The sequence below is a fragment of the Bacillus rossius genome, chromosome 11 (genome assembly GCF_032445375.1).
Source record: "Bacillus rossius redtenbacheri isolate Brsri chromosome 11, Brsri_v3, whole genome shotgun sequence".
NCBI classification, from domain to species: Eukaryota; Metazoa; Arthropoda; class Insecta; order Phasmatodea; family Bacillidae; genus Bacillus; species Bacillus rossius.
The window spans coordinates 52171813-52186545 of NC_086338.1; positions in this window are offsets into that span (position 1 = coordinate 52171813).

The window sequence follows — 14733 nt, forward strand, 5'->3', positions numbered from 1 at the left end:
CCTTTGCCACTTGGGTGGTGCTTGGTTGGAATGCCGTGAGAGGTGACCAGGAGACCTGTGTCCGTGGCGGCAACACTGCTGGAGTTGAACGACTCGGAGCAGTGAAGACTGCAGGAGTGCTGTCCTGCTTCTCCGGTGGGACAAGGACGGCATGTCACCTTGGAGCAGCGACTGGCTCCGGTAGCCACCAGCCAATTCGTTCTTGTTGGTTGTCGCTTTGGCAGGGACGTAACTAGAGGAGAGCAGACAGGACTTGTGCCCCTGGGAACTGACAAGAGTAATTATTTTTTGCAATAGATATTTACTTGAATATCATAACAGTGTTAGGACACAAAAAAAAATGTTGAAGGGCAAGTGAACAGAATTATTTGTAATGAAAGAAATATACATGCATATTGTCAAATATTTTAAAACTGTTTTTTTTTTGTGCACTATCCAATTGGAGAAGTATTAAAAATTAAATGATTGAGTTCTTACATTGGGTGGAAACTTAAGTCTAGTTACGTCCCTGCATCACGGCCGTTAAACAAATTGTTAGTATATGAAAATTCACCTTTCATTGAACTTCTTAACTTAAATAGGTACTTTAAATATGGACCAGAGTAGATTTTGAATTTTGAGCTCTGCACTTGCATTGTTGGCAGTGTAATTTTACTAAATGGCTGCTTTGACTTAATAACAATTCATTACCTGAGGTTATTTTTAAAATGCCTTTCTGTGTTACATTATATAGGTACGTACAGATGATGGAAATACTTTGAGGAGGAAGTAAAGAGATTTCCTTTTAACACAATTTTTTTGTTAGTCATGAAATGATGCAGCATGTTGATTTTTTAATAAAATCATTTTCAAGATACATACATCCACACATTTAAAACAAATTTCACTTCTTTGGTCTTTTGCATCCTGGAAGAAAAAGCACTGTCAATGAATTGGAATTATGGAACCATACCCTTCAAATTGTAATGTTTCCAATGTGGATAAATAATTTGAAATGACTATATCCAAATCATAAAGTGCCTAAATTAAAAAAAAAAAAAGCTTGTTTAGTCTGCACAGTGAAGCATGGGACAACATAGTTGCAGCAATGGCCAGGGTACTAGCTATTTAAGATTTATTGGTTGGGAGTGTTGGCACGACAGATATTGCTTGCAGCACCACAAAGTTTTTGTTGCACAGCCACTGTGAAACCGGCTACCTTATGTTCTACTGTCGCTTCCGTACGGAGTGGTGCCTGGGTTTTTTAATTCCCAGGAAAATTATAAACGGTAGAGCTAGAAATATTTATAAATCTTTATGATATTTTTCACCCCATCCATGTGCGGTGTAGCCAGTGCTAGCCTGTTGGTTGGCCACCCCCAGGAAAGAACAAACAGTGAAGCCCAACGTAACAGATGAACATTAAAATAAATCCCCTGTTCATATCTAATAACCCATGAAATTATTATTTTTTTCCTTATTTTATTTTCTTATTTTTCAAACATGGTTTTTAGCATTCAGGTGTCTGTAAATAATAAAAAGCACCTTTGAACCTTAAATTCTTATCTTCATAAGAGGAGGTTAGGGACGATGGTACTCCCGGTGGACTCCGCAGTTCGATGTCCTGGTCTGGCATTTGACCTTGTGGGACCGCAAGAGCTGTGATGGCCCGGTGGTAGCCAGCAAAATATCGGAAACTGGTAAACACGTGTGGCAAGTTATGACCGCGAGCCTGGCGGCGTGGAGTGTAAATGAGCTAGAAAGCGACGCAGTAGTCTCGCGCTTCGCAAATGCTATTTGGTATTTGGTCAGTTGTCCCCATATTGTCATATTGTGATTCCTAAAAGCCAGCAATGGCTGCGTTGGCTGCTTCAATAAGGGGCCTGTCTTGTTGAAGTGTTTGTGTCAGTGAGGCGGATTGATAAGAGCGACGCTCGCTGGTGCTTCTAGCGCGGTGTCGCCTCTAAGTGCAAAGCTCAGAACTGTAGCGCATAAAACACACATTTTAGCCATTTCCACTCTTCTAAAAATACAGTTTAAAAAAACGAAATACGGAAACAGAACTATGCCTTTCGTAAACAGACGCTACTTGAATATCTAGAGTAGTTTTCACATAGTGTGGTTGGTGGTTTATTTTCTGAAGCTCTGCAGACCTTATACCAGTGACAAAGTGAACAACATTTGCTTTCGAACATAGTTTTTAGGTTACTTCGTTAAAGAGTGCTGCAGTGACACTTAACTGGTTGGCATTTTCGTAAGAACGTAGGTACCTACTGGGATGTGAATAAACTATTGCTTTAATTAGTATATACTAAAATAAATGTGTTATCGTATTCAAAATGTGTGTAGGTGATGATATAAAATATTATCTGTATATAGCTTAGGTAGTAAGAGTAAACAGTTGTTCAATTACTGGGAGGAGATACGCGAGTTAAGAATGACGCGCGGAAGGATGTTTCAGGCGGAAGTGGTAAGAAGCACTCGTCGATGTCAGGGGAATCCCGTACGAGAGGTTCGCGTTTACTTATCCCTCCCCCTCTTCCTTTCTTTTAATCACACTTCCGGTATTCGTCATGTACAGCTCTGTCCACTCTATGGTGACTGAACGGAAGTGCCAAAGGGTAGGTACACGTCGTTTTCCTTACGAACCTCGCCGAAATTTCGTCTTGTGGGAAAAACTGACCTTCCCCCCCCCCCCCCCTTTTTTTTTCCTACTCCTCTTTTTTCTTCTTGAGTTAAACATTTGTTCCAGACTTTGGATATACAATAAAACATATCGTACATAAAATTTATGTGTTATAAAGTGTGCAGTAAGTTCTGGCTGTTTTACATTTATATCTTTAAAAATTGGGTGCGTGTACTTACGTACGCACGTTAGACATTATTATTAGAAAATCAGTTTTAATTAATGCAAAATGTGATAAAATATAATACTAAAAAAGTATAATATTATAAAATTATTGAGTAAATCATTTAGAAAATGGCATAAAAAAATTCGTGGGGGGGGGGGGGCCGCATCATTAGTTTAGGGGGGGTGAGTCATAGTGTTTGGGGGGCACCTCTGCGTTAGAAGTTGGTGTGATAAAAAAAAAACTAATTTTGCATCAAATAATAGAAATGAAATAATGGAAGGACTGGAGTGATATTATATATCATCAGTTAAATATAAAGTCATTAAAATTTAAAAAGAAATTAAATAATATTAATATAAACATATACAAAATTAATCATAGTTTAGTAAAATAACCGAGATAAATTATTATTAGTAATGAAAATAAATATGCTGAATGTTTGTTCTAATTTATTAAAACATGTAATAATTTATAGTGCAAATAAATTATATATGCGGTAAAATTACCTGCAGTTGCCCCAGACTCTGCGGGGCTCTTTTATGGAGGTCCTCCCCCGAATATATATACTCTTTCAACCCATGTTATTGACACAACCTTTAACTTAAATTTCGGTGTCGGTTTTACTAATTTATTTTAGAATATTTTGATATTCTTTCCTGATAAATTATACTTAGATCAGTTTAACAAATGCTTACGATCAAATCTCCGTGGCATTATACGTTATCACTCTTTGTAATACGGAATCATGAACTGAAATAGGTATTGACCAGCACATTAAGTTACAGATAATAAAAATGTAACTTTCCTTTTTTCCCATTGAGCCAGTGGCGAGGCGTGAGGTTTACATGAGGGGAAGCAACAACTCCGTTTACCCCTAAACATGACTCGGGGGGGGGGGGGGGGTCAGGGGGCCCTCCCCCAGGAAAATATGGATTTCAAGGTACAAAAGGGTGCTATTTAAGTAGTTTTATTAACTGAACATTGACTATTCCACAGGTAGAAAAATTAACATTTTTTTTAAATTATAAATTATTTTTGAAAAATAATAAATTTTGACTTACATTATTCTGATAATAAAATACCTACTCTGCATTATTTATATACTAAGCGGGAGTGTAGTATCATCGATATCTGGTACAAAATATATAAACAGACAACACATGGCAAAGTAAGTACTTAAAATAAAGAGAAGAACCTCATAAAAATGTACTAGAATAGTAAAAATTAAATCTTGGTATTTATCGTACCAACACAAAAGAAATTATCTTCATACGTGATCACTGATCAGAAACTCAATTAACTGGTATGTGTACCAAGAAACTAGCACGTCAATCATTCCTGAAACGCCACGATTTTTTTTTCCCCTAACCTAACTAAAACTAAGTGTATTTTGGAGGGGTACGGGTTAGGGAGGGACCTAGGTGCGTCTCAGGCCGAAGCCTATACGCCTAGTCATGCTGGGATTAGCCATGCAGGGAGAGGGTAGCATGCATCATGTGCTAGGAGGGGATTGGCCAGCCATGGCAACGATTGGCGCCATGACTAACTCCCCTCACTCTTAAATCTAGACTATAACTAGAGATAGGTTGGGCCCAGGTAAAACCTGCATAGACACAGGGAAAACCCTGGGCACATTCATGCGGGATGCAAATTGGCATGCATTACGTGTAGGAATTTACAGGAGACAGAGGATGGTCTGGATGAAGTGTTGGACAGAGTAGAAAAGAGTCTACCATGCGGGGGTTGGGCACTTGGACTCGTGGTCCGCTTTGCTATTTGTCCAGTACTGGATTTAGTGACCAGGGACGCAAGCGCCCCTGGTGGTGAGTGGTTGCACTGACCACTCACTCCGCCGCCAGTCAGCACCTAAAAAACTAAGAAACTAAGACAGAAACAGATAAATGACTTACAAACTAGGCATTTCATTACGAAATCGCCACCTCGCCACCTGCCGTGCCGAAATGTAGCGGACATAGCCGAAGCAGTCGGCGGAAGAATTCCACCGTCTGCTTCGGTCATGTTCGCTTCAGTTCGGCAAGAAAGCGTTACCTTCGTAGCTTCTACCACGTATTTTTGCAGACAATCCCCTCATCGAACCTTTGTAGCATGCCACCCCCCCTTCCGAAAGGAAACTACTGCGGCAGCCTTCCTGCTGAAAGCGGTCCTACCAGCGCTTCTAAACCTAGCAACGCTTCTAAAACTTCATGTTTTGTGTGTAAACGAGTTCTTTTCTAATAGCGCACAGCGCACAGTATTGGGTTCCAAGAAGATAGTGTAAAAAATACATACACCTAACTGCACGAGCCAAAGTAAAATACTATACTGAATAAAATATTTATTTAAAAAATACAATGTCTGGAAACTGCCTGGGCAAGCACTGCTTGCCTTGCTTGCCCTGACGAGACGCCACTGCCATTGACGTCCATATATTTTCAACAGAACACCTCGGAGCTGCCCCTGTCCCAAAACGAGGTCTGATTCATTTTCTAGTGAACGCGACGTTTTCGCATGCACTGCGAAACTCGACTCCGCGGGAGCGGCGTTGTGACTTGTACACGAGCCGTCGTCCGTCCAGTGTCGGTCTGGCAACGTCGCCGCGAGCCCCAAGAAGTGTGTCAGCGATCCAGCGAGACGACAGTCGCGGGCCATGGACCTGTTGCCTGGTTTCTTTCTCGCCGCCCGCCCGCGGCCGCTTTCTCTTTGGCGGGCAGATAACATCGCGCGCGCTACTGTCGGCGCGCGTCGGCCTGCTCCCTGGGCTGGAGGCCGGACTCTGTAACACCAACATAACAATAATATAAACTTTTGTTTCCTTTTTTGACGTGACAACGTCTAATAAATCGATGAACGCTGGCTGCACGCACGAAAAAGTGTCCCTTTACGCTCATTGTACGCTTGCGCCGCAAATATCTCTCTTCCACTCGATTGGAACAACCATCGATTTGACTTTTTCAAGGCACATTAAACTTGAAACACTCCCATTCGTTTCCTACTTTTCCTATCATCGTCCTATCCTTAACAGAATAACACAGATTCGAAGAAGTTTAATAGCAAACATGTAGGTATAAAAGTTATAGTTAAAATAATCTCTTCGTTAAAGTAATAAACATATTTGAATTAATGAGTGCAAATAAAAGTAAATTTATCAATTAAATTGTATATTTCATTTCACTCCTTTGTATCCATACAAAATAGTGATAATTCAATAAAAATGATTCAATTTTATTCATAAAAGTATGCAATCATTCATCAATGTTTTGTTATGACGTTGTCACGTTAAACTATCGTCCGTAAACCGACTTTACAGACAACCAATTTTTTTTTTTTTTTTTAACTTTAATTACAGTTCCCTAAATTTGAACAGGAAAATTCACCACCCTCAAAAGCAAGCTTGTGTGTGATTAATGTAAACATTTTAAAAATTTTAACAACTAACAAATAAATAAATAAAAATAACTTAAGAAATCTTACATAATTTTTTCATAGAGTTTAAAGTTTAAAAGAGCAATTAATTTAAATACAAGATAAGTTATAACATCAGAAATTTCTGTATACAAATAAGACACAAATTCAATTTTATAGAAAAAAATACAAGTACGTTAATTACTCCGGTATATAAAACCTTACTAAAATATTATACAAATCTATTCTTCAGTTTTATTTATTGGGTTGGGTTTCTATAATAAATGCTTCTACCTCGGGCTACTGTAAAGTTACGTTATTAACATTATTATTTTTAAAAGGTGAAACCAATTGTTGCAATCTTAAAACTACAAAAAGTATCATTCTGTACCTATGTTACAAAAACTATAATTTTTTTTCAAGAGATCATTTCAAATAATGCCTCACTTGTATGCAAAACTATTTTCCACCCAAATTATGTGAATTTTTGACAATCGTAGATCTTATTGTTGTATGTCAATAGAAATAACGTCCAAACGGTGGTCGAGTTAATGGTTAAGATTACATTTTGCCCAAACGTGGACATAGTGTCTTATGCTTCCATGGTACAAAATTAGGTATAAACATTATGCGGTCAACTATTGTTAGGTCTGTATAATAGATTATTTTCCTAACATTTCGGGAGATATCTGAACCTACATACACGAGCCTGCTACAGTGGTTTGAGAAATATCTTGACACGACACATTTTTAGTGAAATCTAGCATGCTATCAGGCCATTTCATGATTAATAGCTTCAATTTTAAAAAAAATACTAACAGTTCCGTAACTAGTTATTAGCGACGATCATCAGCAAGGGTGCATATCCCCCTCTTTTTTTTAACGAACAATCGTCTCCCCTCCCCCAAAATAGATACTTCCATAGGACATTGACTTTGATAGTGTCCAACAAGGTGATCCAAAGGTTTTAATCCAGGAATTTTTTTTAATAAGTTTATCAAAATCGTGTTTTATGTGCGCAAATTTAACACTAAATTATTAAGCGAAATATTTACATTCAGGGCAAATAATATCAACTGATAAACATTTTTAGATTTTATGTTGGTTTATTTCCCCTTATTCCTCCAAAGTGTTTGATATCCCCCCCCCCCCCTTTTTTTTCCCTTCAGTTTTTCTCAAAGTCGCAATTTGCGTCATACTTCCCCCGTGGGCGACCCTGGTCAGAAGAACGTCTGGAGCGCAGCCTCTGGGTCTAGGCTAGCCTCAGGCCAGCCACACCCGGTGGTCCACCGCAGACTCTTGCAGAAGCCAGCTGACAGCGTCCACGCCGTGTACGCCGATCCCTGGCCGAGGAATAAGCCTGCAGGAGCTTACCGCGGTGGTTCAAGGTTATCGCAAGCTGGCTATTAGTGCGGGTCAAAGTCAAAGTCATCATCAAAGTGAAGGCAGGGTCGTCGGAACAGAGGCGCATCAGCGATCCCATCCCACCACTCGCACACTCACTGTGTGACATTGAAATAGGTTTAAAATTGGGGTATTAAAAATTAAACTTTGTGCTGCACAGATATATATTGACCTAGCTGAAGCTCTCGGCGTTGACCGGGCTAAACCCCCCATTGGGAGTTAATTTCCTGAAAACCTCGTTCTCAGTTGATGGCTATGTAACATAAGGAACATCACTGATGAGTTTCAAGTCTGTAAGACATGTACTTGAAATACGGGGAAACGCCCCTGCAACTGTCCCCCCCCCCCCCCCCCTTTTTTTGCAGTTTCTCATTCAGATCTGAAAGTAAACAATACATTAAAATGTAATAACCGTCGCCCAGGAGACGCAAAAAGCTTCAATAATGTAAAATAGCATTGGAAAAATGGGAAATTTTGATTTCCCCCCCCCCCCCCCCCCCCCCCCGGCAAATTCACTTGGGAGCTGATTTTCGTGAAAATCAGTTTTTAGTGCAACGCAAGAGTACGCAAGGAATATTTCCTCCAAATTTCAAATCTGTAGGTCTACCGGTTTGTATATCCTCATCTTTGCGTCCGCCATTTCGTGGCGTTATAGAGACCCTACAGGTTCACGATCTCTTACCACGAATCTGCTGTGAGTAGACCGTCAAAACCCTGCGAGACATTTAGGTGTGTAGCAGTGTGTAGCTGAGTGCAAGAGCACCAGAAAAAATGTACATCTGATTATGTACGCAGACTAGGGCGACCTCCGGACGTAAATACCAGCCACGCCACTGAGTCACGGGAGTCGATGGCCGCTTTCGCCGTCACGGGCGGCGGAGCGCCGCGCACAATCGATACTACAGCAGTCGAGTGCGGGGATCGATTTTCAGTCGTGGCGTCGCGTCGTCCAGTTGGCACGTCGTGTTGACAGAACAATGGCTGGCCCGATTTCATCGACAAGATCCACGACGTGTCATTTGTCATTCACGTTTAGTCAACTTCGGTGCTGGCAAATTACCAGTCACCTGTGTGCATGTTTTATACAGGTTACATCCATTAACTTATTATTAGTTTAAAATTTCGATTGGACAGTTTTCGTTCTATGATTTTAAGCAAACTTCTAACACCATGACCAAATATTTTACTGTGTCATATAATTTAGACATTCAACTAAGTAAATAATAAAAAATGTTTACATTTAAAAACTATAAAGTGGCCTGCATTATTTTTAAACTCAATTAAGCTTAAAAAAATAATAGAAAATTATATACTATAGTATCCTTACTGGAGATAAGAGTAGAACAATTGAATCAGGTATTTGCAGAAGGTCGCATGTCCAAAAACATGAATTGTGAGAAAAACACAAAAAACTGGTTTGCATGTGGCCACATAATTCTAGCATTAAATGGAATTTTGTATACACACCATAATACTACAGAAATGATGGCACATGATAATAATTGTGTTACATCGTAAAATAACATATGTACAAATATTTAAATCTGCTGGACTTATGCCCTTTTACAAATATAACCCTAAACTGTCACTGGCATCACTTCTGAAAATGAAACAAAAATGTTACTCTATGTATTTAAGAGATATAATAATTGAAAACACATGTTAGCAATGAATGATATTAGTTCTGGAAACAGTAGGTAGCACTTAGTGATTGTCCATTGTGACTGGCAAACGAAGCACATCTTCATAAAATGCTATAGCTTCTTCACTTACTGTAACGTACTGCTTACATTTCGCAATATCGAGGAGTTTTTCCTTCCTGATTGCAACATGTCCTTCTGGATATGCGTGTCTTGTTGGTAGTGTAGGGATGTCATTTTTGTATGGGAGGCTTAGGTAAAACGTATGCCGAATAAGTCCATTAATATGTTCGCTCACACTTACAGTACCTTTTGCATCTGATGTGTATGTACAGTCATAATATTTGGAAATAGTGAAGTGTTCCTTTCGATCTCTTGGTACTTCTCGTTTGGATGTTTCTAACGAGGTAGCTGTTCTTTTATAACACGAAGGCCACCATCCCTTAAAATCTAGGATATCGTACGAGTCAACCATTTTCACTTCAAAGTTGTTTTTGGCGGAAGAGCTGACAATGATTTCTACATACTCTTTAGGAGTATAAATTCTATCAATGTGTTTGATAGCTCTTTTAACAACTGCAAAATTCCTGTCGCATGGCAGGTATGAATGTCCACGCTGTGGAAAGTACTGGTGGATGTTCTGAAATCTGCCTGTATCAGTTAAAGCCATCATGAACCGTGAAACTGTATTATTTCGGTTTTGACCAGGGCAGCCGTCTGAGAATACATGTAGTTCTCTAACATTTGACTTAATGTACGTCGCAATATAATCGAGAATGAATGAACACACCTCGTTTGGTCCTTTGTGTGCTTGGCCTTCGTGATAAATATAAAACACTGACTTCCCAGTCCTCAGATCGTGAATGTTGCATACAAAAACCCACAATTGGCGCAAATAAAATATTTCTTGAACAGGAATATGTGGCAGTGGTACATTTTGCATGAAATCAATAACTATTCCTGCAATACTGTCATCTTTCGCACACATTTCTGTAACAAGTTTCATTTGATGGTGAAATTTGTTTGCTTTCCTAAGATGCACTAGTTTCTCAGTCTCCGCAACACCCTTCATACCAGCCGTCAGATGTGGATTCTTTAATTTGGCTGACAGTTGTTCACATTTCGAACACGTATCTACTTGCGGTTGGCCGAATGAAAGGGAAAAGTTGTCTCTGAAATATTTTGTGTAGTATTTGTAAGAGACTTTAGAAGTTGGATTCTGTTCTTTAAACATACCATACATTTTGGTTACATTGAGCCTAGCATCTAAATAAAATACATCTCTAGACGAGTAATGAGACTCATGTACCGGAAAGGATTCAATATGTTCGTGGATTTTTCTCAGCTCTTCACCTGCTATTTCTCTTCCATTTCTATGTTTTCCACGTTTTTCTTTTGGGATTTTACCTTGTGAAAGTAATGTACATAAACGGCGTACGCGTTTTGCCGTAATACCATGTAAGGCAATAAAAGCATTGCGGCAAACTTTGATCCTTTCAGAATCACATACTACATTATAAATGAAAGAATTTGCCTTTGTTGAGCCCTCACCACTTCGGGGTCGCCTCCGCTGAATAGGTACTGATTGGATTAATCCTTGGAGGTAAATATCTTGCTCATTCTTTGTGTCGTAGCCATTTATCCTTTGGATCACATCAATTTGCTGGTACTCAGTAAAATGTCCAAAGCACCGTTTCTTGCAGCTGTAAGAAACATAACATATTTTATTAGAACAAATTAATAATCTTACAATAGCACACACAAAAATGTCGAATAAACACGATGTTTTAGGTTTATACAATAATATAATGTTAATATCTTTACACGTAGGTTATGTTGGGTATGATTGCATTTTTATGTACTGAAAGGTTCACTTACTTGCATTGGGATCCCGTTTGTCTGGCACGAATTTCTTTTCCTGCATGGTTTGTGTGAGGCAAACCCTTTATTTTTGCCTTTTTTATCATATTTCGCTTATAACTATCATCATTTCTTACACCTTTTCGTTTCTTAGTACAGTTGCTATCCATTTTCGACTGTATGTGTTCCATTCAGAAAACAAAACAATGTTAACTAAATGTAAACAAAATAATTACGATAAAATGCCACTGTTGCCAACTGTTGTTCCTACAACCATAGAGGTTTTACTATATAGAGTGAAGCTTACATAACAAGAAATCATAAACATATTTTGCTTATTTGTATATAATGCTGTTACCACTCCATAAAATATTATCTCTATGAAGGAACCTCACAAATATTTCATTTGAAAAAAAGTATCAAGTCCACGACATATACTTTTCATTTTCAAAAGGTGCCATGTCCAGGACATGAGACCTTTTGCAAATTCCCTAAAAATTCATAGTGCATTTAACTGTGCTTAATGTATTGGACTTTGGACCTTTTCCTGCTGAACAGATAGCCCTTACTTCATAGATCATTTTCATGGTTATAACTCATTTTCGCTAAAAAGTGGACTTTGTACCTTTTGCAAATTCCTGATTCAATTATAATCTTAAGTATAGTTTTATAGTTTACTTCTCTGACTTTGACGTCCTTCATTACTTGAACTACGTAACAATTTAGCTGTACTGCAAGCAGGGGCGCAACAACAGGGGGGAGGTCAAGGGTATTTGCCCCCCCCCCCTCTTTCTGAAACCTTGAAGTGGGGGCAAACGGGGGCAAAGAAAGTGCTGTGTAATCAATTTTTAGATAATAAAACTGCTTAAATAGCACCATTTTCCACCTTGAAATACAAATTTTCCCGGATTGCCAGGAATACATGAAAGAAGTCAAAGTTGATCGGATTACTTAGCAATCAGGTGACAGACACTAAGTATAAAAAATCTGTAAAGGATTTTTTTGCTCGCGTTTTTTTTCTACCATACTTCTCTGCCGATATTACTTGCAGTAGAAAATAAGAACAAATATCGTATTTAGGAATGAAAATATTTTTTCTGACTGTTTGCAGTGTATGTAGTTTACTTAATTCAAGCACCCCTACGATCATTTTCACAAAAGCTAGTACTAACCTTTCCATTGACATGTATCTTAACAACCAAGTACCTAAGATACGACACACTTCGTCATTGTACGTACTTTGAACGATTATTATATAAAAAAAAATACCCTAGTATATTTTGGGGTAGTTGCATGAACCAAATATTTCTTGAACTTTGAAGACAATTCTTTCCTGTAGTCACACTATAGTTTTTTTTCTCTTTCGAATGTTGAATATAAATCTCTTTTTTTATGACAATTTAATTTATACCGCTGTTACCGACAATTATCATTCAGGAAGAAACGGATGTCACATGATGTAGCCGAATTCATTAAAATATGGCAGTCATCATAATATATAACCTAACGAAATGTAAGATCGTAGAATGGTAACTAAATACATATAAACAAGCATGAATTTGCAGTGCACTTACATAATTTTTTTTAGGTTCTGTGATAATTCTTTAATTTCCTCCTGATACCGCCATTCGTTAATAATTTTCCCGGCGTTAAACAAGCGACGTTAAAAAAACAACACACATTTCGTGACCTTGAACCAGTTACCCGCTCCAGTAACCAGTGCGGTGCATTGAGGTTGAGCAAAGCTGTCTACGCTGCTGCCGTTGCAATGAAACGTTTAACACCAGTTTAAGTACAACGACTTTGCCCGTTCTGTTTGCTTTCAAATTATTTTATGTTCTTTTAATGGTTCTTGTAATGGGGAGGATTGATTTAAGATGTTAATTTGGCTATATATAGATTTATATATAAATGTATGTGCAGGGCCGGATTTATGGGGAGGGCAACCTGGCCGAAAGCCCCGGGGCCTCCACAAACGGAGGGCCCCCACAATAATTTCATATAATTCTTGTCTCCGACTATATTTATGTATGTTTTTTTAAATACTAAGAGAATCTACTTGATTTCACAATAAATTATTTATTGGAAAACTCGACTGGAAAAAATTGTTCATTTTATTTGTAAAATAATTTGGGGCCAGGGGGCCTCCGCTCCTCTGTTGCCCCGAGGCCTCCGGACCTCTAAATCCGGCCCTGTGTGTGTATATATATATATATATATATATATATATATATATATATGTGTAATTTCTAGTGGAGGGGTGTGTGTATATATATATGTAACCAATTAATCCCCCCCCCCCCCCCCCCCGCTCTTTTCGTTAATATTTAATTTATTTATGTTCGTGGATATTCCCCTTTCCTTTTCCACTAAGTTCATTGCTCAGAATTAGTAAACCGATAAATTAAATAACATCTTAAGATACGTGTAAAACAATACAATGGTTATAAAAATAAATTTTAAAATAATGAAGGGAAAAAAATGGAATGTGAAATGTGTAGTGACGTCATATTCTTCAGTCTGCTGTTCGTAGGTAGGCACAGAGGTGCCATCTATGTGGCTACTAGCGAGTGAAACACTTCATTCTCAACAATTGGACCGATATTGGCCTTATCGAACGATATGTTTCGAATGAAATATGCCTTGTCCATCAACTAGAGTGTTGGTTGTTGAAGTGTAATCGCCGTACACTTTCCTTATTACCTGCTAGATAGCGCCACTCTTTATTTTTCTGTCCCGTCCAATTTGTCTTTTTTTTTTTTTTTTTTGCTTTCTATTAGTTGGCCAGATCACGTTGGAATCAGGGACATTCGCGAAGGGGGGAATATATTCCCTCCCCCCCCCCTCCCCCGAAACAAAAAAAAAGAAGAAACAAATTGAAAGCAGAGGGCAAATCCCCCCTCCCTCTGGAATATAATTAATTGTACGTACACTTATGGATATAATTACTACATATATATATTTTTTTAATTTCAATTAATTTGAAGGTTTGCTACTATAGCTATGATTAGCTCTACCTAATGAACTTCGATGAGAACCTATTAAAAACTATTTTGTGTAATTATTAGATGTACAAATTTGGTCTTATACTAGTATAATGAAGGGGAAAAAATTTTACTCATTGTAAAATGTGCATAGACCAACAGCGCTCATGTGACTTGAATATTTATATTATTTTTTATTTAAAACATGTTTAATACAAAAACCCAATTTAATTTCATTCATTAAGTTAAAAGTTAACTTACTAGGCGCACATGTTTACGAATCTTGCGTTGGCACCCGCTCTGGTGTACTAAAAGTTTGGTTTCTATTTTTTACTTTAACCACCACTTTATTTTTTCAATTCGAGACAATATTAAATAATTTCGTGTAATTTTTGAAATGATGTAAATTTCTATGATTTGTTTGTTTAATCCCATACCTGTACTAGAAATTAAGCGACGACTTACATTTTATTACGCAATAATAAAGGACATGGTTTTATGTATATGCCGACACCTGGGCCCACACAGGGGAGTTGATAATAGCGACAATAGTTGGTGCCATGGCTGGCTAATCCGCAAACAAAGCACACGATGCATGGCTAATCGCCAGAA